Genomic DNA, 25,923 nt, shown 5'->3' with positions numbered 1-25,923 from the left:
ACCCTAGAAGTACAGCAGAAGAGGGCAAATCTCCCAGTAATGCAAATAGCACGCTCTGCTACTGCATCTCTCACTACTGTCATAGCACAGTTAGTTATGGCTTTGAATTCCACAAATGCCACATGTGTTTTTGTCACACAGAATGCCCATGTGTGTGGGTTGTAGGGTGTGTGCAATTACATGTGTGAGAGAACTGACCCTTTTGGCAGCCAGTACAACACACCAGCTGCTGCATATTCCAATCTCTACACAGAGATGATGTCAGCACCCTACAAGTACAGCAGAAGAGGGCAAATCTCCCAGTAATGCAAATAGCACGCTCTGCTACTGCATCTCACTACTGTCATAGCACAGTTAGTTATGGCTTTGAATTCCACAAATGCCACGTGTGTTTTTGTCACACAGAATGCCCATGTGTGTGGGTTGTAGGGTGTGTGCAATTACATGTGTGAGAGAACTGACCCTTTTGGCAGCCAGTACAACACACCAGCTGCTGCATATTCCAATCTCTACACAGAGATAATGTCAGCACCCTACAAGTACAGCAGAAGAGGGCAAATCTCCCAGTAATGCAAATAGCACGCTCTGCTTCTGCATCTCTCACTACTGTCATAGCACAGTTAGTTATGGCTTTGAATTCCACAAATGCCACGTGTGTTTTTGTCACACAGAATGCCCATGTGTGTTGGTTGTTGTTCACAATAATGCATGACATCGATTAAACCAGTAATGGCAATGCACACATATGATGTATGTGTGTGCCAAATACACATATATACCTGTGACCTTCAATAGTTCCCATGTCTGATGCCTGCCACATGTGAATACATGGTATTTGCACTGGATAACATTATGACTGTGGTTTTCTGTGCGGGTGCTGCATGTGGTATGTGTATATACAGTGTGAGTTGTATATGGTATCATCCTAGCAGTGAGGGATACACATCTGGTCTGGGGCATATAGTCTGCATGTTGTTGATGAACAGGTGCTGCATGTTTTCACCTGTTGTGGGAGTTGTAACAAGTTGTTCTATAGCAATGCAGTGACTACATGCTAGGAACCTTTCAGCTAGGGTGTTGTAGCTACAGTAATTCATCAGCATTCAGTAATACGTCAGCATTCTTGGTGAGGGTATGATGCCAACCAAGGTCAGGGTCATACCAGCCTGTGCCACATGCTCAGAGAGCCCTTCTATGTTCCCTATCATGTAGTCTAGGGAGGTACATCACAGGTCAGCCATAGTGGCATGGACAATGACTGAGTCATATGTGTCCATGCTTCTGACTGACCTATATGTTGTGTTATGTGGTGGACCATAGTGCCCCATGGGCATATCACTGTGTACTTCACCTTGTCCAGCCTGGTGAGCGGGACCTCACTGTACCGGACAATAAAGGTACCTAACACAACTGTAGCAGGTGTGTTGTCTAGCCATACAGGCTGTGACTGTTTGGCACACAGGATTTGTGTGCTATGTGTTGCACGTGCTGTGTTCTGGCTTAACGTATGCCTGTGTGCCAGCTGCAGAGGTGTCTGCTGCTCAGGCAGGATGCTATTCTGAGGCTCCAAGAATGCCCCAGTGTGTTCATGTGTTTGGATTGTTGTCAGTGTAGGTCTACATCAGACTGGTATTGTAGTCACTGTAGTATTTCATGCCACCTGACAGGTTATGCCAGTACTGGGTTCAGAGTGCTTAGTCCCCAGTTTGGCTATGTGGTTGCATCTCACACATGTGTTGTACGTTCATGGGTAGGGGAAAGGGTTGACTGTGTACACATGGCAGCTGTGACATTGCCACATGACTCACATATTCCACAACTGTACCATAGAGGTGACTGACAAGTGACCTTTGCACATGCTACCATAGTATTGTGATTGCCATGGTGATTAACAGCACATAGGGCCAATGGAGAACAAGGTACAGAAGGTGAGTATGTGAGGGTGTAGTGCCTGTTATTAGTTAGCGCTGGCATATATGACTGCTCATGTGGCCAAATGCCAGGTAAGTCATATGCAATGTGTCACAGGCAACATACATGCGAACAGGACAAACAGTGACGTTCTGTCAAGTGAGACATGGACATACGTATAGTAAGCTATGCAGATGCCACTAGGAATCCACAGAAGCTCCGTAAATCTGCATTGCAGGTGGAATCAGTGTTCCAGTGTAACTGCAAGCAAACATGCATGCAAACAAAGCTACAGTAAGCAGGGCTGCATGTAGTCCATTGTACAACAAACAAGCTGTACCACTTCCAGTAGGTAACTGTGCAAATATGCAGGCACTATACACATGTACATGGAAATACACAGGTCAGATGGCCAGGGTCCAGTCTCAGCGCACACAAGTGTACAGACCATGTACCGTCAGAATGTACAATAACCGGATGGAAACCCAGGTGCTCATACCTGCAGTAATACACATGTCAAATAACAGACACTGAGCCTTCACTCAGTGGTTCAAGACTTAGTAGGATGTATGCGACCTGTCCTGCCACCACAGTATCCCTGATATTTATGGGGAATCTCCCTCCTGTGAAAGTTAGTTTTGTGTGTTGGGGCTGTCTAGCATGGTATGAGATGTGAGCTTGCAGTGCTAGGGTGCTCCTGTGTGTCCTGTACCAGTCGTGTAGTACTGCACACATATCAACATCCTCAAACATCCGCATTGCAGATTCCAGTGTGGGCAACATGCCACTTTCAGTTTACATGTCCATCATTGCGTATCAATACTTTCATTACCTTATCCCCTGTGCTACCTATGTATGTGGCCTTCTGTTGACATCCTTACCACCAGTATGCAAACATGTGCAGATGATACACTATGGCACTTACCATGGGTGTAGAAAACAGTACAAGACAATCATACCCTTACTGCATCAGGCATGCTGGGATATACCCACTATTATACCAGCACACTGTACTGTTAACAACGTGATACTATTACTACATGTCTATGTAGTCACACTGTGCATCAGCAACATGTTAACCTGTACCTGCACTGATGTTACAGATTGCAGGAGGTGGCACAGTTTCATCATATGCACAGGGTGTGAACTTGGTATGCCTGAGTCTGTCACTGATACCACCAATTGACATGTATGTGTATGTGTGTTGGTGAGGGACAGCAGTACAAGGTGGGGCAGTGTTAATGCAGTGTGTGCGTGTATGCGGTAGCCCTAGGTGTTGCCAATTCGCATGTGTGTATGGATGCACACAGTTCCACCTCATGGCTGCCGTGTTTGTGGACAGTCACAGACTGTACCTCCCAGGTCATACAGATCAGTGTCTCTGGCCACAGACACGGTACCTGTGCCTTGCAGGGGTGCTACGGACCATATCCGGTACTAATCCAGACTGGGTACTGTCATCAGAAGCAGGTGTTCGTTGACTGGACACAGATCCCTGTTGGGCCTGTCCAGAGCCACGTGCACGTGGTCTCCTGGGGCGGTCTGATGACAGCACAGACCCAGCATTGCTGGGGCTGCTGCTGGCACTATGGGGGTGGCCAGGGCCCTGTTGTCGTCCGCGATGACTGCCAGCTGCTGCTGTTGCTGGCATACGCCCACGTCGATGCCTCAACCGTCCACCATTGCCCTGGCTCAATGGACATGTAGTTGTGGAACTGATCTAATATGTCCCCACAACGTCTGTCTATGACATCGGTGAAATTATGGATGGCAGCCGCAATGTCACGCATACTGTCACTCATGGCTGTGCGACATGCTGTCAGCTCCCTCAGACCCTGTCTGGTGTACCGTTCCATATGTGACTGTGCCTGCATGACAGCCCGAAACATAGCTGAGGTTGTAAGACCTCTGTGGGCACGTCTGACAGGGGCAGATGCTCCCACGAGAACCCCTGGACATCTGTCTGTGTGGTACCATCTCTGGGCCATGCCCATGGCTGCTGTGTGGGGAAGCATGTGCCACATATACCACATTACCCTGGTCAATGCCCACTGTATCCTGTCCATCACCTAGAGACATTGGTGACAAAGGATGTACTGGCAGGATGACTGTGCGCATTGATGGGGTTGACAGCTGTGTACTGTCAATTGGCTGGCCAATGATGGACCCTGGCACACCTTCCTGTGCCATTACACAGATGTCATCATTATCAGTACCCGTGGCACCTGATTCAGGTTCCCTGCTGCATGACACCAGAGCAGCACCAGAACCTGTGGGAGGGAAACAGGAAACACAGTTTACAATGTCTACACAATGTTACCAGTGATGCACACATGCACACATGCACAGGTGCACAGGTGCACACATCCACACATGCACACGTGCATACGTGCACACAGGCACACATGCACAGGTGCACAAGTGCACAGGTGCACATGCACACATGCACACATGCACAGGTGCACACATGCGCACATGCACACATGCACACATGCACAGGTGCACAGGTGCACATGCACACATGCACACATGCACACATGCACACAGTTGCACACTTGCACACAGTTGCACACTTGCACACAGTTGCACACTACTCAGTATGCGAGATATCAACACACAGACACACCTGCATGCATACACAGAGCACTACTGATTGAGCCTAATATTACTATTACTATCAAGACTATTAAAGGTATTGTTAATACACACTCACCAGCATGTATAGGCTGCATTGCTGTTACACCAGAGGGACCTGCAGAAGTGAGGAAATTAATGTCAGTGGGCACAACTGTGCCATTGTTACTAAGTATGATACAGGTCAGTAGTACAACAGTTGCCTTTCACAGGTCAGCTGCTGATATTGAGAATATCACACTTGCACATTAAATACTATGATGACAGCTACAAACCAAGGACACACCTCACACATACATTAACTACCAGTGTACACAACAGTCAACTATACATATGGCATAATACCTGCACGCTCGTAGTCATGGCGCTGTGTAGCTCCAGCCTCCATCATAATGCAGGTCTGCTGCTGTTGTTGTTGTTGGTGGGCTGGAGCCACAACACTTAGGAGTAGTCCCTCCAGTCTGGTGAGTGGGGGATGTGTAGCCACCCCACCACCTGTGGCAACCTGTTGCCTGTGGATATCCGACGCACGCTGATGGACATTTCTGATTAAATCACTGCAGTGATGTTGTACCTGCTCATATGTCCTATTATGCATGCCTATGTCATTTACCCGATGGACCAGGTCTTGCCACAGTGCAGCCCACACCTGCTGATTCTGGCTGGTGCGGGAAAAGAGTATTGCAAAATCCCGCACCAGGCTCTGGTGTATTTCCTCATCCTCGGCTGCAGAGTATGCCGGATTGCGCTGGTGAGCCATGGTCCTGAAAAAGGAAATAAAATGATATCAGCAAAATATGTCAGCAGAATTTGGCACACATACTACACATGCTACTCGACTGTTGTGATACAACATATCAACCATATATAGCAGCTGTCTGTCTATTGGTGGATACACATGTAAATGGCCAGGTATCAGTGCTCAGCCAACAACTGTGCAACAGTACCTGGCACACTCCATACGACATACTACCAAACCCCAGCAGTCAGCACACTGATTCAGGTCCAAAGGACCTCCTCACTCTGGGGGTTTGTATCGAGGTACTGTATGGGGTACATCATCAACTACTGTGATCTGATCACAAACTAATCGCCCTGGATATACATATCCCACCTCCACCACCAGCACAAACGACTACAGTGAATAACATTTCAAACGCAAACATTACACTTCTTAAGATTGAGATGGTATCCTTTAAGCCCACTGGGCCAGTGGAAGCCACAACCCACATTGCTGACTCCTTCACAAATGATTTCTACGGACATCTCCGAGAATGCATGGATCATGCAATCCCATATAAGACCAAGACACTCTCCACAAAGGGAAAGCATCCTGTCTGGTGGACCCCAGCCATAAACAGACTTTATAACAAAAGATGGAAGCTACTGCAAGACAGAGCATAATTCCATAAAGGGAAGGCATGTCTGATCAGTACTAGTAAAGAGCTATGTTCTCTCATACAAACATCCATGGGCAACTTTGAGAGGGAAATCACCGGGGACACTACAGATAACCACAAGGCCTTCTTCAGTTATGTTAGAAACCTGGTCAGATACCCTCCAATATGCTCATAGTTAGTACACAACAACAAATAATTCACTGAACCCACAGATATTGGCAACATTGTGGCAGACAGGTTCAGTGCAATTTTCCCCCCTCCCTCTCCCCCAAACGAAGATATACTTATCCCAGCTGAATGTAACCTCCCTGTCATCACAGATGTCCAGGTGAGAGCTGCCCTCAGAAAAGCAAAAAACACAGCATCACTAGGACCTGATGGTATCCCCGGTTGCATGCTACATGAACTCCAAGAGGAGCTAAACCCGCATATAGAAGTGCTATGTAACACTAGCCTGACTACAGGATATGTACCTGTACACTGGCGTACAGCAGCAGTGGTTCCACTCCACAAAGGAGGCACCTCTATATACCAATACAATATAGCACAATAGAATACAATACAATACAATACAATACAATATGCTATTGCCCCTGCGACTACAGCAGCATACTCTTCTGCTACGCTGACCATTGTTACACATGTGATGTGATGGTACCTGCTCCTGTCAAACAGTTACACAGGGTGACTCATATGGCATATTACCTATCTGACTAACATTCAGCAGGGGTATGTGTGACATGTACTCATGGGGAGTCTTGCTTCTTAACGCTGTGTGGTTTATTGCAGGGTATGTCTTATCTGTGGGTAGGAACCTGTACCTCCACCATGTGCTCTCTACTGTGGTGTCAAGGATGACACACAGCGGTCATTTAGGTTGTGGATGGTGTGAGGTGTTACTATGGTTGTTGGACATCTGTCATGGGTGTGACTTAAGTATGTAAATCCAGGAGTGGTAACCTCTATGTGGGTAGTATGTGTGCGCTCTGTGGTGTTGTCAGTCACTGTGCATTGGTAATGTGTTTGAGTGCATTGTCACAGTGTCGTACATGTCACTGTGTCCTTCTCCATATCTGTAGCTGTCATGTGAGGTACATACCATGGCAGCCATTGTGTGGTGTGGAGGGGTACACTGACCTACATGTCCATAGCTGACACACCATGTCTGCTGACACATACCATGTACAGGTATTCCAGGAATAGTGTGCCACTGTGACGATCATTGGGGGGACTATTGTACACATTTATGACCCTGTTGACCCCTGACACATGCAGTGGTGGGCAGCCAATGACATATCTGGTGGTTACTGGTGTAGGTGATTTGAAATGGGGTATGGTACTCCAGTTTCGACACTGGTGTTCACTCCATGCCTTTGTCACCAGGCACCTGTTGCAATACATCTGTACACATGTGCCTCACTCAGAATATCTCTCTCTCTTTATCTATATATATATATATGTATATATATATATATATATATATATATATATATATATATATATATGTATATATATATATATATATGTCTATATATATATATATATATATATATATATATATATATCTATATATATATATATATATATAAATATGTCTGTATACATATACACATATATATATCGATGTTCATATATTGCTATAGATATGGAGAGGGGGTGTGTGACAGAGAGGGGGTGAGAGTGACAGAGGGGGTGGGACAGGGGGAGTGTGAGATAGTCATATACAGTCTTATCTGTAGATAGTCAGATCTGTCTGTCTATGTATATGTATCTACATATATCTATATCTGTATGTGTGTATTACATATATGTTTGTACATATTCTATCTATCTACATCTGTCTATGTATTCCTACATCCCTCTCTATCTATGTATACATATATGCATATTATATATATATATATATATATATATATATATATATATATATATATATACATACATATATTGACATACATACGTATCCATATGATAGATAGGTATATCAACATGTTTGTTTACAAAACTGTATACACACACTAACATACTGCTAAACATACATAACTGTGAAACCTACTTTGTACATTGCACTACAACATACATTCAACCTACATTGATATGTGCACATAGATGCCCTCACATACATATGTATGTACAGCCTTCACTGATAGTTGCTGTATGTCCCCTGCCCTATGCACATCTTCATATACATATAGATACAGACCAATGACACATATGGAGGGTTCACAGTATGTAGACTTTTAAAGTATTACTTTATATTACCTGTGTTTGTCACAGCTGCTTGCATTGCCTTTTGGATTGGTGTCCTGCTGCTGCTCCAGTTGACAGATGTCAGCTTTCTAGTAGGTTTTGTTAAGTGTTTTTGTTTGTGTATTTTTTCTCTCTCTCTCTCTCTCTCCCTACCTCCAGAGGGTGCAATGAAAGTATTGCATGTGTGGACTGGGAGTACAGCATGCTTTTGTAGGTATCTGCATATGTCCATGTGATGGCCTCTGCACCAATTGTTAGCCAGCATTTGCTAATTGCATGCAGCCAGTTGTGTACTGATTGCAGTTCTCACTGTGATTTCAGGACAGTGCTATAAAAAGGTATGTGAGATAGGCGTAGCCCTTTCAGAGTTTAAGGGCAGGGACCATGCTGGTATGCTGTGGACACTGTTCTGTGAGTGTAAAGGTTAGTATCTCTCATATTTCCAGCTGTGTTGTAGATTAACATTTCTCCATTCATTTCTCCAGTTTCCTGTACTAAGTGTGTATGTGCACTAACACCTAAGACTACTACTACTGTTAATATGGGTGTGTGTGCTTTCCTGTGGGACAGTGGTGTAACTGGTATATAGCAGTGGCTATTGCACTTTGTTGCTATGGCTTCAATGTTTGCCCTTTACATTCAGTACTTGTATGCCTGCTAGGTGTCTTGACTGTAGTGTGTTGCTGAGGCTTTCCTATTTTCCATGTACATTCACACCTTGGAATGCTTGCTCTATCTGCTAGGGTGTTACTGCATGCAGTGTGGTCTGGCCATGGTGTGGACCTTGGCATCTATTAGGGTATTTGAGTATGCTGCTGAGCAGGCCCCAGAGACTCTCAGGTGCATCTTTTATCTTCCTCATGGAATGGTACAAATCAGTGGGGTGCACCCATTAAATTGTCTGGTATTCTGCAGTTGTGACTGTGGATTAGCATGAGCATATGTATTACTACACTATTTCTGCCGTGCAAGTGGTGCATACTTTCAGTACTTCATAGTTACCGTTGCATGTGTTGTAACACCTTTCTGCCTACTGTTTGTACATTTCACAGGGAGTCTGTGGGGCATCCCTGTAACTCAGTCACTGTTGCTATGTCTAGGCTCTTAACTATTCAAATATGGCAGTGTCAGATCTCTCAAGTGTACAGATATTTGCAGGATGTCCACATTTCTGCCTCATATTTTGGTCCATATCTCATAAACAGCTTTTTCTTGCAAATCACTCAGGGCTCAAGTCAGACTATAGTGACAAACATTTCAGTTTCAGACTCCGTACCCTTCCAAACATCCAACATAATGCAAAACCTGTTACTCTCTCAACTGTCTAAGTTTGTCGGAGCAATATTTGAAATGTGTCCCTGTTTTGGGTCTTTGCTCCACATTTTTTATTACTTAGTCCGGATGTGTTGCTGTAAGAGGTTGTGGGGTATGGGCAGTGATTATCCTGCTGTGAGTATGTGTGTGGCTTGCAAGGTGCTACAGTGACATTATTACCTACTAGCTACCAACTAGCATGGCTGTTTCTGTTCACACACTACTATTATAGAAATCCACTACATTTGACAGTAAATATACATGACATGCTTTGTGTACTACACATCCTATATTCCTGTTACATTCATTCCTACTATTGCATGATATATTTATTGTAGCACAATGTTCTTATATAGCAGTCATGGCTTAGTGGTAAGTCATGCAGACTACTGTTTCCAAGGTCCTGGGTTCGGGACTGACAGTGGGATTTTATTTAGCTTTTGAGCAGACTACAGGCCTTGTCATTCAGAGTGACTAAGGCACTTTTAAGCAGTTGTAAGCGGGTTAGCGCTGGTTTGTGCAGAGCTCACGCATGCGCACTGGCGTTTAGCTCCGCGCACACAAGCGCATACGCGCTTACAACTGCTTAACAGTGCTTACTCTTGTGCACACCTGTGCTAATTTCTTTGAAAGAAATGAAAATGGGGAGACAGGAAAGTGGTGAAAAAGGGGGTCACAAAGAGGGTAGGACAGTAGGGAAACAAGCTCGGGTTTTGCAGGAGGGATGTAGGTAAGGCCCATAGCTGCCCATTTCTTCATCAGCAACAGCTGTGCATATGTTTGTAATTTGGTGTGACATTTGAAACCTTCCACCCCTTAGAGAGGTGTAAGGACAACAATAATACTTGTTGCACAGCCAATTTTAATTGACAGTTTACATGTCCAACAGACATGTGTGCAAAATGGGCAGCTATGTATGGGGTGTAATCTTTTTGTGAGTACAGAGTACCCTTTTTTTTTTTTCAGGTGAGAGTGGTATGTCAGGTACAGGAAGTCGGTATAGCTGGGGAGGTAGGTTGGGTAGGTTAACAGACAAGACAAACAAGACGCATACAGGGGCGGTGTATGACATGTGGGGGGGTTACACAATTGACGAGGACGGATGTTTGGATATCTGGAGCCCATGAGCCCACAGATGGCAACAATGGAACTGAGATCCCCACCCATGGGCAGTTGCCACTGTGCCTTCACTGCCCAGGACGGGGCTGTGCTGGGGGCTGTGTAGGCCGGGCAGCAGGCACGCCCATGAGTTGTGCCACCCGTGCCTCAAGCTGGCATAGGGGCCCAAGAACAGCGTCCCGGATCTCCCTATGCACCACAGTCCGGACATTACGGAGGGTGAGTGGATGTTCTCCTCTGGCCACACTTGCAGTGGGGGGACGAGCCCCATCCCCTGCAGCGCTTCCACCTGCAGGTGGCACAGGGCCACCGGAGGAGTGTCTGGCCTGGGCACTACTGCCAGGTGCACTCGCCAGCTGAGGAGGGAGAGGTGGGTCCGCTGGAACCCGCCTTCCCTGTCATCCTATGTTTTGCAGTATGTTATAACAGTTTGGGTTAGTAACGTACAATACCATTCACAATTATTTGTAACAGCATGCATTAGTATTCCCATTAACCAAACACCCATATATACAAACCATTGAACAGCAAGCATAACACATGCATAATTTGAACAGCAATACACAATCCAACAACATGCAGGGTTGATTGATGGCAACAGGCCATCAGGTTTGGATGTATGAACAGGGCACATGCATCAACGTACATGCAAATATGTATGAACCAACAGGACAAATGTCCAGGGGTGTTAATTGTGATTGCATATACCAATTTCACGTGGAATGGATTATATGTGGTTATAGGGTAGGGTGAAGAAAATGTAATTAACAACTTCAAATACCAATACATATGCTGTACATTTCTAATAGCTGCAGATATATACACACTACAGTTCTGCCTACAGTTTCCTATGTGATAACTACTTCAGGTTGGTGATAGGAATGTTACTGCTACATCAATATACATTTTCATTTTTATTCATACACATTCATATCTGGCTCTGTTCAGCTACATCATCCTGCTACATTTGCTTTATATAGCTATAGACAACTGTGGATATTTGGTATTTCAGACAACCATACTATCTGCATATTGCAGACTGAGAGCAACATATCCAGATTTTGGGACACACATTCCAGCTGAGGTACCGTTTTCAACACATGTTACTGTTTGGTTCTGCCTGTCACATTCATTTCATTCTGTACTGACTGCAGTATACTTTATTCAGGAGTTATTACTACTTTATTGGTGGATTCATACCTCTTTCTCACACTCTCTCACTTGTTTTATTTTTACAATTCAGGATGGTACTTAATTCTAGGCTTTATTGACATGTTTTACCTGTAGTTATAACAATCCTTTCCAACAGTCTCACTTCTGTCATGTTTCTGTATTTCAACAGGGATATATTTCACACATGTGTTTTACTCAGCTTCTGCAGCTGTACTTTTCAGCCTGCTGCAGGTTATGTACTATTATATTACAGGTGGGACATCTTTATTTCAGACTTGTTTCATTTTTATGTTTGGATTACAGGCTGCATCACACTTTTGTAATCAAGCAATACTTGCAAACCCTCTTACACTGTTACTTGTGCATTTTATTAATTAGTGACTACACTGCACTTTTTTGCTAACTGTCATACTTATATATTTATTTACAGTTACAGGGAGAGAATTACTGACCTGCCTGGTGGCGCAACCCTGCCAGCCTTTCGCCATAGGCTCGACGGTTTGCAGAACGGACACCTGCAGCTGTGATATAAATAAAGTAATATTGGAATACACATCTCCATAATATCAGCTAGGTTAATTTCTTACATAAATAATTACATGTAACTTACTCAGTAGTGGGGCGTTGGGCATTTACCGGGCCTCCTGGATCCAACGGTTCAGTTGGTCCTGCTTCCGTCTCTTCAGGTCCGCATGGTGGTGACGGACCTGCTCACCAGTCCTTGGTATTCCTGTGGCACTGGTGAGATCATGAGCCAACCGGTCCCACGCCTCAGCCCTATATGCTCCACACAGGACCTGGCCCTGCATGAGTTGGGCTTCATGATTACGGACGAGGAGCCAAACCATATATTTCGACTCCTCAATGCTCCACCTCTGTGCTCGGAAGCAACTACCCTCACCTACACCTGACATCCTGGCTGCAAGTTGGTTCTACAATCGGTTATGCTGTGTATTCCCGCCTATGGGGCATATATATGCCGTTTTTCCCGCACTTATCTGTGATTGGCCATTTTGGAATTGTATCAGCTTCACAAAACCTGCTTTGTCATGCTCCTCTTTCTATTCATTCCTATATATATGCTATTACTGCATTTCTAAGTGCAACTGTCATGGTTTAGTGGTTCAGTACTTTGACTATGGTGCATGGTACCCTGGGTTCGAGCCTGGCCATTGCTTTTTATATTTTATGACTGTCTACACAGGCTAGGAGGTGTATCTGTGTAAAGGCAGTTTTAATACAGCTTGCTCAACGTTGCCCCTTGGTTAGCTTGTTGGCACGGTGCGCAGCTCCGCGCAAACAGGTTAAGCTGGTTTACGCATCGTTTGGCTGTCAGCACGCATATTACACTCAGCAAAGCTACGGGCACACAGTTTCAGCGTGTTAAAATGCTGCTCAACCCCGGGCACTCATTTTACACCTGTTAAACCAATGCTCACCTACGGGCACTCATTTTAAACCTGTTAAAACACTGCTCACCTACAGGCAGATGTACTCAACTTGTTAGACTGTAGCTCAGCTATAGGCACATTTGACATTTTTTTTTTATTATCTCACATTTCTTCAATATACATGGCCCATTTCATTACATTTTACATAAAATATAATTTTATATGTGTACATATATGTCAGGGACTTGTTTCGTGCTTATTTCACTAAAAATAAAAATTGATGTTGTGGGGGCTCGAACTATGACTGCCTCCTCTTCAGCCGACGTCTCTACCACTACGCTATTGCTTCTTGACTTACTTTGCATATTTAGTTCTTATATGCATTTGCGAAAGCTCTCCAAAATAAACCAGATAACCAATAAGAGAGAGCAAACGTGCCAGAGGAGAGAAAAAACAACTGATTTTATTTAACGTCGTCACCAACCAAAAATATCAAGTACATGAACGCTTTTGTCACACTCCCGTTTTCGTCCTGTTTATACTGGACTTCATCAGATACACAAAAAGTAATTTAAAACAACTTGATTTATTAAACTCCTTAGAGGAAGTTTTATTTTTAAAGGTAGTGAGATGACTTTTATATTTACTTACTTATTTATTAATGAGGTAGATGATGTTTTGATTTGTTTATTTAAAATGAATTGCTTAATTCTATTGGCCAAAGGTTTTTTAATAATTAGTATAAATGTAGTTGATTAAAATGTTTTTTTTGTATCTGACAAAGTCCAGTATAAACAGGACGAAAACGCTAGTGTGACAAAAGCGTTCATGTACTTGATATTTTTGGTTGGTGACGACGTTAAATAAAATCAGTTGTTTTTTCTCTCCTCTGGCACGTTTGCTCTCTCTTATTGGTTATCTTATATGCTTTTCCACTGACTGCTAACTGTGGCTAATCGACAGGCACGCCTGCGCAAACGAGCGCACTCACGGGCAAGCATCTTTATAATTTAAAAAAAATATATAACATGTTCATTTATACATTTTATGTTCATAGTCTGTGGGGGCATGTGCTGTGTTTATTCACATTTACACGGACTCTGTCGTGGGGGTTTACTTTCGGGACTTTTACTCTTCTGGGGGCATGTCCGTTTGCAGGGCTCGCCCTACGGACACACCCCCTACTGTCTTACATGGACCGTGTTAGCCTTAGGTGTGATTCAGCATGCCCTCATGCATATGCATGACATGCTGATGTCACACTGTTTAACTGCAGCCTCCGTGTAAGCCTTGTAACTCTTACACGGAGGCTTTGTGAATCCTGCCCAAGGTTTTTACTGTCACACTGTTTGTAAATCCTTTCTAGCTAGTTTCACTGTGTGTAAGGTATTAACTGGAATTTTTCTTCATTTGTTAAACATCTGTTGGTTTGTTCTGATTTCCTGCCAAGGACAGTATCATAAAACTGATTTGTTTGCAGTTAAAATCATTCTCTAGAGTCTCTTTGCTCCTTTATCTGTTTAAAACTTTCTTTTAAAGGCTCACTACTGTTTTTCTGCTGTGATAAATATTTCTGTAGTATTTTCTGCCTAAGTAGTGTAGGAAGTAGCTGTAGCATTGCCCATATTCAAGATTGTGTTTCTGGACCTAATTGTTTGTTTGCAGAGGCTGTGTGTCTGAGCACATTTTCCAGGCCATCTTAGTTTAGCAAAAGCCATTTTACACTTCAGTGAGAGTGCAGTGTTTATGGTCATTGGTTGATTGGGGTTACCTGGACTACAGCTTGGAATAAGCACCTCATTGGTTCTTTTGGGCTTTTTTTAAAGTTGTTTCAGGTTTCAACCTTCTGGTACTTAAAAAGTTACCTTGTGAGTGCATCTGTCATTTCACACAGAGCTAATAGGAGGAGGGGCACTGAGCAAAACTCTGATCTGTGATATATAACATCAAGTATCCTGTTTTTGCTAATTTTTACTAGATATCGCTTATTCTAGATATTTATAGAACTTGCCTGCTGCATACTTTTTATTGTATTTTATAGCCATAAAATAATCTGCATGGTTGTACTAAAATTGTCTGCATCACAGGGCCTAATAAATAAGGTTTTTACTGTTACACTGTTTGTAAATCTTTTCTAGCTAGATTCACTGTGTGCAAGGTATTAACTGGAAATGTTCTCCATTTGTTAAACATCTGTTTGTTTGTTTTGATTTGCTCCCAAGGAGTGTATCATATAACTGATTTGTTTTTAGTTAAAATGATTCCCTAGAGTCTCCTTTTGGCTTTGCAGTTGCCCGCCCCTACTGCAAATTTGATCTGGGACACTCCTCCCAGTCTAGTGCCATTAGCTTATTCTGCCTAATACAGAGAGAACATTTGAGAATGCCAACCCACTTAGTTTCTTAACATTGAATTATTTTCTGCTCCTCCATTCTCCCTTTCCACTTTACTAAAAAATGCTTTGCTAGAATCTCCCTGTGTTCTGACTGAGTGTAACTCTCAGCTGATAAGTATATTTCTTGGCACTTTTTAACTGTTCAGATTTGAATAAAACAATAATTGAATTCAGTTCAGAATACATTTTGAATAAATTGCATTTGTTTAAACTGTATTTGCTTTAACACTGCTACACACTCAAGTGTGCTAGCTTGCACTGCACTTGAATTGTTTTTAGTGCTGTTTTAACTGCTTTTCTGTAAAAAAGCCCCCCCCCCCAAGCCTTTCTGTGTTGGAGGGAAGCCTTCTTGCTTATCAGTGGGAGTGGTAAGCACTAGGTAGCCTATCTACCACAAAATGAGTGGTTTCTAGACCAGAAATTTTAGTTTTTTGGCCATTTGGACAGTTTTTCCATCTCTTTCAACTTTCTGGTTTAAAAGCCCACATTTGACTTGTTTCCCACCTTTCCTGTAACTAGTCTAGTCCAAATACAGATTTGCTGTATCCAGGACTGTTTGTAAGCTTCTGAGTGGTGCCAAAGTCTGTTCTTCAGTTTTTCCCTTAGATCTGCTAGTTCTCTCCTCTCCTGGACTTTTACTAGCTTATTAGTCTAGCACTTTACCAGACTTCTTGTAGCAATTGTAGCACACAAAAGTGCTAGGAGCACTAAATGTTCTACAAGGAAACAGCTCCAGTACTTATTATTAATGCCCACCCTTCCAGGCATGTCTAAAGGTCAGTTTCCTGTGCTTTCTCCTATTATTCTGGTGAACTTGGGCATCCTGAGGCAATGTAGCAACTGTCTCATGCACATTGACAACTCTCTCCTCTTATCTCCCAACACTCAGACTTGTGAGAGATTTATTTATGTATGTAAATTGGAGGCCACTTACTCTCCAGCCAAGACTGGAATAGCTGGTCAAGAGGACAAGGTCAGCACTTGCGCCATACCACATGGAACACATAGGCCTCCAGAACACACACCAACACTGCCTTCACATAAAAACAGAAACCACACACCCACTTTCATGGAGGCTCTCAATAAAAATCTACCCAAACAGCAGAGACCTCCTAGCAAGAAATAACCTCGATCACCACAACACAACACTAATCATTAGACACATAACCCTCCTAAACAGTGTGACACTCAACCAAAGCCCCTAAGGCAAAACAGCATGCCCAACACACTAGTCATAGGTGACTCGATAGTGAGGCACATCGACGTCCCATTCACTAGGTTGAATAAGGAGAAAGTAAGAGTCAGCTGCCTGTCAAGTGCCAGGATACACCAGATAATGCACGCACTCAGGTCCCTCAACAACAGGTACAAATATGACTCTGGCATTGTACATGTGGGTGTGAATGACCTGAGACATACCTCCCTGCACTACATGAAAAGAGACATGGAGGAGCTCTCGGATTATGTAGCCCAGGTGGGTATGACCCTATCCCTGAGCAGCATCCTACCATCACACAGAATGATACCACAGTCCGAGCAGAAAATGAATGATTTCAAAAATTGGCTAAGATTCTGGTGTCTTTCTAAGGGGATCCACTATCTGTCTGCCTGAGAATACATGGTTGACAGACCTTGATGCTTTGCCAGAGATGGCCTGCATCTGTCACCCCTGGGCTTCTGGATACTGACCAAGGCTCTTGCCACCCCTATAGTGCCTTTTTAGGTGGTGTTCCAAAGACTAAATTACCACTGCAACAGCTAAAAACAAATGCTATCAGAGAGTCATGCTGCTCAATGCTAGAAGTCTAAATCTCAAAATGCACTCACTTGAAGCACTCCTTAAAATGGAGAACATCGACATTTGTGCCATAACAGAGACCTGGTTCAAGGCAGCAGAAAACACCCCTGCACTACCAGGCTATAACTCATTCCACACCTTTTGGCCCCAGAACTTGGACTGAAGCTCCAAAGGCGTTGGTGTTCCCATATTCATAAAGGATGTGCACACCTTCAGACTGGTAGCCCAACATAATGATTCTGAGATACTTCAGGTGCAGCTAACATTGGGTAAGACAGAGACTCAGGTCATAGCATGCTATAGGTCCCCAACCATGTCCAAAGACTCACATTCCATGTTCTTAAGCACCCTGGAGAATATTAGGGTTGAACCTAACACTCTCACACTGGGCAACTTCAACTACCCCTCAATTAACTGGGAAAACTACTCATGTACCAATACACTTGCCCAAAATTTCCTGGAATTCATTAATTTCAATTCTTTGGACCAGCTTGTTCTTACCCCCACTAGAGGTAGCAACATCCTTGATCTGGTCATTGCTAACATGGGCTAATGTTTCTTTACAGCAATAGTCAACTCCACCCTGGTTAGATCCGACCACAAACTAATCACCTTGGAAATCCACACCCCCCCCCCACCCCAAAGGTAACCACCATGAAAAACATCTCCAAAGCTAAGCTCGGGCTCCTAAAAACAGAGGTGGCTAACTTCACGACGCCCATGCAAATGGAGAATGGTTGCATGACCACTAAATCATACACCAATGCACTGTATAAACACGTACACAAATGCATGGCTCTCACCATACCCAATAGAATCAAGATGCTCTCCTCCAAAAAAGGAAGCCAATTTGGTGGACCCCTGCCATAAACAAACTCTACAACAGAAGGAGGAAACTGGTGCAGTATGAACTGAAATCCCAAGAATGGAAAAACTCTGTTATCAGCCTCAACAAAAAGTTGAGATCCCTCATCAAATCCTCTAAAGCTAGCTCTGAAAACAGAATTGCAGCAGATAATAAAGAAAACCACAAGGCCTTCTATAGTTATGTAAAGAATCTATACCTAGATTTGCTCTGAGCTACTGCAAAATGGTACCTCCTAAACCAAGCCAAGAGATATTGCCAAGATACTGGCCGACAGATTCAGTGCTAACTTTACCCCTCTCTCCCCCCAAAGGACCAGTCACAATATAAGTAGATTGCCAGGCACCCAGTATTACTGCTGCACAGGTTAAAACAGCACTGTTCAAGGCCAATAACACAGCTTCTATGGGACCTGACAATATCCCTGGCTGTGTTCTACATGAACTACAGAGCTAACTGGCACCTCACCTGTGTACATTGTTCAATCACAGCATCTCCTCAGGCTTTGTCCTTTCCGAATAGCAAACTTCTACATTCATCCCTCTCCACAAAGGAGGAGTGGCTACAGACCCTGGGAATTGTTGCCCCATTAGCCTGATGAGTCTGATATGCAAAGCTATGGAATGCATCATCATGGACCTAATAAACAAGGATATAGTGAATCTTCATACTCTGGATCCCACACAGTTTGGTTTTGTGAAGGGTAGATCATGCCTGCTCAACTTGGTCAACTTCTTTGAGTCAGTAACCAGAACTGTGGATGAAGTCAAGGTGGGTCATACAGCCTACCTTGATCTGGCCAAGGCCTTTGATACCATTACCCACTCAGGAATCATAGAAAAACTAACTAAGCTAGGCATCAACCCCTATATCACTAGGTGGGTTACAAACAGGCTCACAGATAGAACCCACAGTGTGAATGTAGCTGACTCCAAGTCAGACTGCCGAGCAGTCATGAGTGGAGTCCCACAGGGTTTGGTCTTGAATCCTCCCCTGTTTCGTATCGACTTCTCTGAAGTCCAGGCAAACACGAACGGACTCTGACTGATAAAGTTTGCAGAGGACTGCAAGTTGGGAGCTATTATTAATTACCCAAGTGATGTTGACATCCTACAGAAAGGCCTCACTAACACCAATGACTGGTGTCAGAACCATGGCCTTAAGATCAATGCCAACAGATGTTTCATCATCCCCTTTGGGAAAACCCAGTTCCCATGAATTACCACATTGATGGTAGTCTACTGAATACAGAAGGTGTTATAAGAGATCTGGGAATACAGGTTGACAGCAACCTCTCTTTTGACCACCACATTGCCACTGTGGTCAGAAAGTCCTTCTGTGTGGCACATCCCATTACTAAGGGTTTTGCATTCAGGAAGAAGGAGGTCATTGTTTTCCTCTACTCTTCCCTCATTAAGCCAGTCTTTGAGTACAATGTCCCATTTGGCATGCAGCTCACTAGACACCTGCAACAACTGGAGAGGCCGCAAAAGTACCTCACAAAGGGGATCCTAGGCCTTAAACACTTGTCCTATATGGACAGACTTAAAAAACTTCAACTATTCTCTGTCTCATACCGCCTACTTAGAGGAGATCTCTGCTTGACTTACAAACCCATGTCTGACCCAGCTCTGTTAAAAATGCTACATCTAAAGAAATTCCAGTCCCTCCACACCACATGCTCCAGAGACCTAAATCTCATTACCCCAATCAACAAAACAAGCTGGAGGGACATGTTCATAACCCAGAGACTGCCCATGCTATGGAATAGACTTCCCATACATGTCAAGCAGAGCACCTCACTGGCCCTCTTCAAGAGAAATCTTGATGAGTGGATGGAAAATAGAAATTTCACCCCGGGGATCACTCCAGTGGCTCTACTCGACAGAGGCACTAGGAACTAAGGTTGGATGGCATGATGCCAGGTTAATCCTATGGGCTAGGCTTGTAAAGGCTCCAGGGCCATTAGGCTAGTACACACCTATGAACGTATATTAAGGATTTAACTGGTATATTATGTATTTTTGATCTGACTACAAAACTGTAATGATTTGCTTTGGGATTTAATACCAGTATCATTCGTAATTCAAAGAGATATAAATGAACTATATGACTGTGATTCTGACTGAGTTTCTATAATCATAGCTACATTATGTGTTCCATACATGGGTGTCAGAAGAAGCCACATCAGGAATAGTGTGACGAGAAGCTTAAATGGTGAATCTTGACATTGATGGGCTGTATTGATCTGAGAAACCCAATCAAAAGTCTTTATAGTGCATGATGTATCAGTTACTATGCTGTAGGGGCACGGACTTCACTACAGGAAGTTTAAGGTATTGTGCACTGGAGTTGCTAGCTTGTCTGGGGCTTTCTTCCAGTTTTTAATTAAATGTTTGCCTGTGTTACCTTTTAACCTTTTGGTGTGGATATGATTTTGAGATATTTTGGCAGGCATCTTAATGTTTATAGACATCAGGCTTCATTTTATTGTCTGAGTTTCTAAAGTATAGCCAAACAATCCACTTATGATGTTCTAATGAAGTCAGAAAGGCTAAAAAATGCATGCTTACAGCTAGTGGGGTTTCATTTTACTGTCCTGAATGTACTCACAAAGACTTAAAAAATGTTAAAAAAATGGATTGAGACACTGGTGTGTCCTGGGGATGATCTTTTGCATGTACCTTATGGGCTTCCACTTCAGGATGTTTTAAGTTATTACACAGTGAGAACTTTAACCTGGCTGGCTGGGTCTTTCTTGCAGTTTTTTCCTGAATGATTTGCCTCTGTGACCTTTTACCCTTTGGTTTGAAATTTATACAGCATCACACCTAGAGAGGGGAAAAATAATGCCTACTTTTGCATTTTTTGCATTCTTTGTAAAATATTATGCATAAAAATAACATTATAGCTAGTAAGTGTTGTCCTGAAGAGTGTTTATATTTTCAGATGGAAAGTGCTATTTCTGTTAACTGAGTATTCTAAGTTTGTCTTGAGAATAGAGTTTTCCATTGTATGAATGCTTTTTTGTTGGTTCAGATGATTTTTTTTTTTTTACTTTTTAAATCATTCATTCATTCATTCATATTACAATGCTTGCTTTATCCTATTCTGGATAAAGGGAAAGCCAAACACTGTCATGTTAGCTAATGCACACAAGTGCAACACGCACACCTGCACAGTTTCAACGAATGCCAGTTCAGCCACTTGGATGACTTTGGAATGAAGTAAGTAACTGGAATACCTGCAGTAAGTAACTGGAATACCTGCTAAAAACCCATCTCAACACAGGGAAGTCAAATTGGAGTTACACAGCATGTTTAACTATTATCTACATCTGTATATATTTATATATATATATATATATATATCTCAGTACAGGTCCTGGTCTTATTATTGAAAGTACGTTTCATCGAAATGTACATGATCAAACTCACTTTTGCAAAAGTGCATTTTGTTGAAAATGTACTTTCGCTAAACAATAACTAAGCAAACAGTTGTTTGCATTAATATTTAGTTGTACATCAACATGAACTGTTGATTGTAAACTAAGTAAACTGTTGCTTAGATCGCGATACAGCAGGGATAACGGAATAGTCCCTTTTCCCCACTGTAGTGCGATCTCGGAGTGAGAGTATTAAAGTAGGGTGGGGTGTGGGGGGCACAGCTCCCTATATGGAGGGGTGCAAGGAGGCTTGCCCCCCCCCCCACAGAAATGTGAGTACTGTTTTTTTTTATTTTTTTTGACATTTTTTTTGCGAATGTGCATTTTTGATAAAATGCACTTTCACGAAAGTGAGTTCGATCTTGTACATTTTGATGAAACGTACTTTCGATGGATCAACATAGTTCCGTAGATATATATATATATATATATATATATATATATATATATATATATATATATAACACACACACACACACACACACACACACACACACACATTGAACATTCGTAATCTCCAATGTGTTTAACGCCAGGAGAAGGGATCAAAACTCATGTGATTGCTTCTGGTGATGTTAAGTCCGTGCAGGACTGTGGACAGTGGGGACAGGGTAATTTGCCCATTTCCCACTATAGAATGATCTTGCAGTTGGTATATATAATTAGTAGGGGGTATGAGGGAAGTAGGGGTGCATAACCCCTGCAAAAAATGTTTTGTTTTCTCAGGGATTTGGTGTTTAGTCTTTCGAGATTGATCATAAGCTGTTGTTTGTGTACTTCGATGCTTGGAACTATATCCATATGTGTGTGTCTGGCCTGGATCATGGCTGAAAACTATGATGGCACAGGTGCCCTATTTTAGAACTTAATTATAATAAGAATTGCATTATTATAACGTACGTCACAAACCTGGAGTAGGAATGGTGGGATGAACATAGTGTAGTTAGCGTTAGCTCAGCAGTCTTGAGAGGTCTTTTGCTTTTGAAAAGGTGTTTCAGCCATTTCCTATATGGGTGTATTTGAAAGCACAGATAAGGTATATCGTAGCACTTATTGTTTCTTGATGACATGACATGATTGATATTTTACACATGAGCTGGAGTCATAACAGTGCAGCACAAAGATTTTTCTATACATTGTGTAGGATTTTTTCCTGTCTCTTTTAATATAGAAATAAATGAATGCTGATGTGGGCAAAGATACATGGGATGGAGTACCATGCTATTAAAGTGACATAAAAGATAATGGCTCGACCATTAATATCCCCATACAGCAGATAAGGTAGAAATTCATCTATCGTATTTGTATAATTAAATCAAGCAACATTTTACTGAAATATATATGTTCTACAGTCCCCTAAATGAGCTTATACTTATTTTTTTTTCATGTAAAGATTTTAAATTAATATGTAGTGTTTCCTCTGGTGTCTAATGGTGACAAAAAGAGCTAACTACACAATACTTACAGTGTAAATACACTATGTGTATATATGGTTCCCCTTTATAATCTCAAAATACTGAAATCTCGAATTTCAGTATCCCGAGACCATAAAGGCAAAACTTCAAAATAGCATAAGTGTATAAGCATGAACCCAAATATCTCAAATCCGCACTTATGCATTTACGCTACTTTACGTGAAGTGTTTGGCTGGAATGGTGTCCGGAATTTAAGGTGAGTGAGTGCATGTGAGTGTTTTTGTAAGTTGTACGTGTGGGTTAGGGTGGGGAGGTGGAAGTATGAGTGTGAATGTTGGATGTGTTGTTGTTTGTGTATGTGTGATGTGTGTGAGTTTGTGCGAGGGACTGTAGAATGTCTGGGTGTGAGTTTTTTTTTTTTCTGTTTGTGCGATCTCAGAGTTGGTTGGGGGTGCAGGGGAGGCTTGCCCCACTGCTTACATGTAGTGTAGGGTTGTGTAGTTTGGTAGTTTGTGTGATGTGGGTAGAATGGTGTGTGTGTTATGTGGTGTATGGTGTATGTATGTTTGTGATTGTGTGTTTCGTGCTTTTGGGTTTCAGGATTGTAAGTCATTCGCCTTTAGTCCAACTTGGAACGAAGCCATTTTTCAGAGGCAGCCCAGGGAGAAACACTCCAGACACGTCTTTGTACATGGGAAGAAACCCACATGAACATGGGTAGGACATGCAGACTCCACAAAAAAGGCACCCCAACAAAGAATCAAACTGAAGAACCTCTTGCTGTGAGGTGACAATGCCACCACTGTACCACTACATCATACACATATCATGTAAGAGACAGGGTTCACATCTTTTTAATGTGCTTTAGTGATACAATACAAAGACCATATTTGATATCTATTGTTTCGCTCAACCCACCACATTTTTCTTGTTGCAAATCTTTTTTTCTGTGTCTTTTAAGTACCTTTAAAGCATGATATGAAGATTTATTCCTGGTGTCTAGTGTCCACCAAACCGCAATATTGCAGGATTTGCTCATTAGTCTAGGGAAGTAGGGAAGTATGACAGCACCCTCACAAACACAAAGTTTGCACAATCTTGCGTACTGATATAACACACCCATACCCACACCCCCCACTCGACTATACTCAAAGGCACACTCACTCATACACCAGCACAAACACACACACACACACACACACACACACACACACACACACACACACACACACACACACACACACACACACACGTGCAGCCATACATACATCCCTACCCTATCTTTCCCTTAACAAACCCCCCTACTGTCACCTCCCAGGCAGACACGCATACATATACTTACCCACGCAGCCCATCCCAACCCCACAACACATAGAACACAAGAAAAGAACATGGCTAACTAGCATAGGCCACTCCCCTTTAATGCCTCATCAGCATTTATCACAGTCACAGAGACATGCTACTCACATTTTCATGCTAAAGCACCTCAGCAGGGCTGTCTCTGAAATGGAAATGCTTACCACGAGGTGTATACCTTTCTGAATCCAGTCCATACTGATGTCCCAGCTTTAATGAAAAAGTGTAGAAACAGGACACTATACTCTGATTCTTCTCTGTTCTCTCATTTTCTCTTTTTTTGCATTTGCATTTGCATACCATATTTGTTCCTAGTGAATCTCTGCATACATTTTGTGTTGTCTAATTGCATTGACTTTTAAGTCTGTCTACCAGCAAAATTCTGTCTTCTCTTTAACAAAATTAAAGCATCTTTCTATAATCTTTCTGGATTACACAAGTGAAGTAGCCTCTAGATATGTACAGACAATGTAAACCTACACAGAGTTCCCTTGCATGTTTCTAAGTCCAGCTCTGTTTAGGAAATGACTGTTATGGATATGTAAATGATTTTTGTTTTGTATATTCTTTATTTATGCATAGGGAACATTCAGTTTTTTTTTATGTTCTGTTTATTCATTTTCTGTATAATGTTTATTGATGTTTATATAATTGTATGTGTTCTATGTGCAATGGTACCTAGCACCCAGGTCATAGCTGAAAGTGTACCAAATCAGTTTTGCTCACCTGGTCAGCAAATCAATTAACAAATCATCCAAAATTAAATACGTTAATAATCTAATAAGCAAATAAATAATGTTGAATGGCAGAGAAAAATAAATCTGCATTCAGCTGAATTTATTTTAGTGTTATACAGAGATCATCTCTGAGTTATACTTTATATATTGCTAATAGATTGGGAAATACTCTTCAATTAAATAAAAGCAGTTCCTCTAAAGCTCATGTGGCATGCTGTCAGGTGACATTTTAAAGCGAATCCTAATTAAAGTGATACAATATTCTACAAGCGGTTACCTATTTCCACTGTTTGAACATATTGACAAGCTTTTGCAAACAAATGATTTTTTCAGTGGGACATTAAGTGCAATGATATAGCCCAGCAACAGTACTGCTGTTTGTCATCTGGTATGTTATCACAATTTAAAACCTTGTGCATACAAGATCATAACTACCATATCACCGATATATCAAACATGTTGCATATAACTTTATTGCAGGAATGATAGTGGAACATCTGAGGCTATACAAGTCAGAAGAGAAAAAAAGTGAATTGTCTCTCTTTTATAAGCCCATGTGGCCTTGGATGTTTTATAAAGATATATATATATAGACATTTAGATATAGATATATAGATATAAACATTGAAGTTGAAGTCATGGGGTACAGCCTCCACATTGTGAGATGCTGGAGAGGGCAGCCCTTCAATAATGACTGCCTTTTATTTTTTTTATTTTTTA

Source organism: Protopterus annectens, chromosome 12.part0, assembly GCF_019279795.1.
Source record: "Protopterus annectens isolate FY-2018-M chromosome 12.part0, PAN1.0, whole genome shotgun sequence".
In the NCBI taxonomy this organism is placed as follows: domain Eukaryota; kingdom Metazoa; phylum Chordata; order Ceratodontiformes; family Protopteridae; genus Protopterus; species Protopterus annectens.
This window is presented reverse-complemented; position numbering follows the sequence as displayed.